The following is a 5,233-nucleotide window of genomic DNA, read 5'->3' on the forward strand; positions in this document are numbered from 1 at the left end:
GTTACTGCTATCCAAAGATCTAAGTGGTCTGGCTGGAATGTAAGGTTTAAAAAATTGTGACAGTTGCCACGGACCAATGCCATGTCTAGATTTAAAAGCTATGCATAGTGCTTTGAATTGAACACATTTGCAAATAGGCAACCAGTGCAGTTGAGTGAGAGCCCTGGAGACCGAATCATACCGAGTAAGCCCAAACAGCACTCTCGCTGCAACCTTATGAACCATCTGAAGTTTGTGGATGTGGCACTTGTTCGCACTGGTAAATAAGGCATTACAATAATCCAGCCTAGATGCAATCAATGCTGTAACTACTGTATTCCTTAAATCAAAAGGAATGAAAGAAAGTACTTTTTTCATTATTTTAAGGATAACAAACATGCCGATGTAGTGTGATTGACCTGAGTTTCGAATGACAGCTTAGTGTCAAAGAAAACACCAAGATTTTTCACTTTATTAGAAGGTGTCAGAAGAGGACCCATGTGGTCGGGCCAACAACTGCCTGGCCAGGATAGGGACTGGTTTCCAAAGAGCATAACTTCTGTTTTTGATTAATTTAGTTTTAAAAAGTTGTCTTCCATCCACTTTCCTATGTGGCCCATACATTCTTGGAAACGAGACGCAGCATCTGAGGACATGTTGTTTATTGACACAATGATCTGCGTGTCATCCACATAGGACACCAAAGTAAAGCCATAGTTCCTAATTAACTTAGCCAAGGGGTGACATACAAATAAAAATGAGTGGGGCTCAAGGATGAGCCCTGTGGAGCCCCACATGGAAGTGAAAAGGCTTGAGAGACAAATTAATCGTAAGCCACCATTTGAGATCTATCTGACAGAATGACAGAAACAAACTGAGCAGGAGTTGCGCATTATTCCTTTTTTTTTTTTTTTTTTATCCTCATTTGCGTGCATGGCTCCAATCTATCAAACCAAGAATACGCCACAGAGCTAAGAAAACCGGCTGTGCTTCTGTACCGTCTCAGCGTTAGCTGGCAGGGCGGTCTTAATTGAGGGGAAGGAGGTCGGATCCCAGCAGCACATTCACACAAGCCTGGAGGATCTTGCTTAGGGCTGTTCATTGGTAGATAGTGCCAGAGACACCGTGACCCCGATTGTTTCATGGCTTTATGCCATAAAAACAGCGGTTGGCAATGCTCGCATTAATCATAGGACGCTGGGGAAAAAAAAAGAAAAAAAAAACCCAGGCTCAATGCGACCGCGCCAGCTGTGACCAGAAGGCTCTCCTCTTCGAATTTCCACCTCTAGCTAGGTCGAGTTTAGAAATCTGGAGGACAGAGGTTTGCCATTCGTAAATAGTAGGAGGCTGGGCGTCCTTCCAGTGTCTACAGATCTCTCTGCGAGCCGCCAGAATGGAATAAAACACCAGGTTGGAAGCTGCATTACGAACTTTGTCCTTCAGGCCAAAAATAACGAGGGCAAGGTCAATGGAGATGTGAGAGCCCAATGACAAAGATAAGTTGGTTCCTATAGAGTCCCAGAATGTAGTTAATTCTGGGCATTCATAAAACATATGGATGTCGGATGCGGCAACAAGACGGCACCTTGGGCACGAGACCGGACCTGTCGAAGAGAATTTTGACAGCCTCTGCGGGGAGTAGTAAGCCCTGTGTATTGTGAAGATGTGGTTCCGACGGAGCCAAGCAGGTTTAACCAAGTCCCACAATACCACACAGGAAGCTGACCAAAGTTCTTCCACATCTATTTCTGGCAAGGAATCGGCACATAATATTGTCGGGAGGCAAAATTTGCCATCTATTTCCTCCATGATCTTTTTCTACCAAAGTGATATTTCTTTCTTTACAGGGGGACTATCCAACAGGCACGTCACTAATTCACTAGTGCCGCCTATAGGTAAACTGCTACTACGGGATGTCTGTAAGTTGTATGCCTGGGACCAGCTTGAAATTTGTATAAATTTGAATCTAGACAAACTTGGTCCGACCATATTTGATAAGTAGTCCCAAGGAAGTAGCGTTCCGTCCATAAACAAATCTCCCCAGATGTTGATACCGGCCTCTCTTAGTGGTTGGGTTAATGTGTCTTCTGCCCAAGCTGGGGGAGCTGGTAAGTCCCATATTGGAGCTCTCTCTAAGTAATACCCCAATTTAATTGCGTGCCTCATTCTGTACCATGTGGAGGCTATCCCCTGCAAAATCTTCAATTTTTTTTTTTTTTTAAATGTTGGATATCCAAATTTAAACAAAAAGCCGCCCTGTCCAACTCCCTCACAATTCAATAACATAGAGAACATCTGACCTACCCCTGTTGCTGCTGGTATTTTTAGCAACATGCGTGAATGCGAGAGCTGAAAAGCCCACGCGTAGATCTGAAGATCTGGTCCCGCTAACCCTCCCTTCTCTCTGCGGCGTCTTATTTTCTTCCAAGGTATTCTTGGACTTTTACTATTCCAAATAAAAGTTGAAATCGCGCTTTGCAGTTTAGAAATTAATTTGGGATCAAAGAAAAGTGGGATTGAATTAAATAAAAAGGAAATCTTAGGCAGAATACACATTTTTACCAAATTAACCTTACCTAGGATAGTAAGTGGCAGATGTGACCAATCTCTCATATTTTTTCGACACTGTGCTGCTATTTTAGAAAAATTTAAGGAAGCGATCAGGTCAATGTCTTTAACTATATTTATCCCCAAGTATCGTAATTGAGGTCTCGTTGTTTCATTACAGGTAATTAAATCGATGTTCCAAGTCATTGACTCTGTTTTAGAGGCATTCACTTCATATCCTGAAATTTTGCCAAATTTAAGAGCTAGGTCTATCACTTCTGGATATGTTGCATTGATATCTGTCGTAAAAATCATTATATCATCGGCATACAGTGCCACCTTTTTTTCCCAATCACCAAAAATAAAAGGTTTAATAAGTGCGCTATCTCTTAATGTTTGTGCAAAGGGCTCTATATACAAGTTGAAAAGGAGGGGAGACAGGGGACAGCCCTGTCGTGTTCCTCTAGTTACTCTAAATAGCGCGGTAAGGCCCCCATTAATCAGGATTGAAGCTGAAGGGCTACGATATAACAAATCTATTGGCCTGAGAAATTTATCTCCAACATTAAATTTTTTCAAGGCCTCCGACAGGTATAACCAATTTACCCTGTCGAAAGCCTTGGTAGCATCCAACGTGAGAATAGATAAGGGGATAGCCTCTTTTATGGCCACGTCTATAAATCCTATTAATTCATAAGTAAGCTCATATAACTGTCTCCCTCTTATAAAACCTTTTTGATTGGAGTTAATTATATCAGGCGCTACCTGGCCAAGCCGTTTCTTCCATCCACTTTCCTATGTGGCCCATACATTCTTGGAAACGAGACGCAGCATCTGAGGACATGTTGTTTATTGACACAATGATCTGCGTGTCATCCACTTAGGACACCAAAGTAAAGCCATAGTTCCTAATTAACTTAGCCAAGGGGTGACATACAAATAAAAACGAGTGGGGCTCAAGGATGAGCCCTGTGGAGCCCCACATGGAAGTGAAAAGGCTTGAGAGACAAATTAATCGTAAGCCACCATTTGAGATCTATCTGACAGAAACAAACTGAGCAGGAGTTGCACATTATTCCTGATCAACAGCTAAGCAAGACGGTCAACCAACACATCATGGTTGACCTTGGCAAATGCTGCTGAGATATCTAAAAGGATCCCCACTTTTCAAGAGTCTGCCTGAGCTCTTCCATGGCCGTTATTAGTGCCAATTCAGTACTGTGGTATGCCTAAAATCCATATTGGGAGGGATCCAAAATTCCACCTTCCAAGATGAAGGATAGTTCTTCATTTAGAAACCTTTCTATTATTTTTGCTGGGAAAGGCAGCCTAGAGATGGGTCTATAGTTTAGAGGGTCATTAAGATCCAGGTTGGATTTCTTCAGAAGTGGTAGAATGGAAGCTTTCTTCCATTCGGTGGGAAAACACTCTGAGGAAATCATAATTGGCCAAAGTGATGTGGCCACAATCTCAGGGACTAAGTGAAGAACTTTTGGTGGACATGGGTCCAAGGGAGATCCAGATTTTACTAAGGGAATTAGTTTGACGATCTGGTCAAGAGTTAAGGGCGAAAAAGAAGATAAGGTAGGTGTGGAAGTACTATCTGGATTAACTTGAAGTGCAGAGCTATGACCAGAATTCAAGTGGGGCACCGATGAATGATTAGATTGGGGCAGAAAAGCATCAAAGACCTGTTTGTCCGTTTGTTGGGAGGAGTCTGCAAAGGCATTACAAAATTGTTGACTCCTCTTGTGATCTTGGGATTCTGGGAGTTTAGAAAGGTTTTCAATATTAGAAAATAGTAATTTTGAGCAGCCATAAGCTGCTTCTATCTTTTCTTTAAAGTAGGCTAACTTTTCCTTCAAAATAAGGTTTTTATATGCATGAATAGCTGATCTGTAATCTGTTTTAGACTGAACATCACTGTCTAGCCTCAATTTCCTTTCTAGTCTTCTGCACGTTTGCTTCTGTGCTCTCAATGACTCATTGAACCAGAGTTCTGGTGGGGATTGCCTGGCTGATTGAAGAGTAGTTTGAGGGAATTATTATGCAGCCAGTTTGAACTACAATCGACTGTACAGCTACAATCGACTGTACAACTGCTGATGTATGAATTAACATTACTATTTAATGTCCAGGCTAGACATAGGTCAGCCCTTCATAATTTTCCTGCTCATAGAAAGTAGATATTATTTACCAGCATGAGATGAGTGTGCTGGTCGGCTGGTCCATGTCTGTCAACCCGAGATTGAACATGAAAAAATCATTATTGCTATGGGTTCTCTGTTGGCATTTTGTTTTTTGTAGTTACCTTGGAACTTGGAAACAGCTATGTTTTCACCTCTCTTCTGAACTGTAAATGCTTGTGGATGCTTAGAATTCTGGCTGCTATTGTGTTCCATAGCTTGGTGGCTTGTGCAGAGAAAACAGTGCCCCCTATGAATTTCTTATAGCAAGACAGTATGATGATTCATGATGCAAGCCTGGAGAGCAGTGCTCTATTTTGTTTGTATTGCTTGAATCTAGTGTATAGCTATATTACGCCTTTTCCTTGCAAGGCTCTGTGGATGATGGAAGGTGCCTTGAATATTTCCCTATCAAGCTACAGCTAGCCAATGGAGTGTTTGCAGTGCTGGCATCATATGTTCTATGGCATGGGCACACACAACCACTTCCCCGGTGGCCGCAAATTACTATCTGTGGCATG

This window comes from Lissotriton vulgaris, chromosome 4_1 (genome assembly GCF_964263255.1).
Source record: "Lissotriton vulgaris chromosome 4_1, aLisVul1.2, whole genome shotgun sequence".
In the NCBI taxonomy this organism is placed as follows: domain Eukaryota; kingdom Metazoa; phylum Chordata; class Amphibia; order Caudata; family Salamandridae; genus Lissotriton; species Lissotriton vulgaris.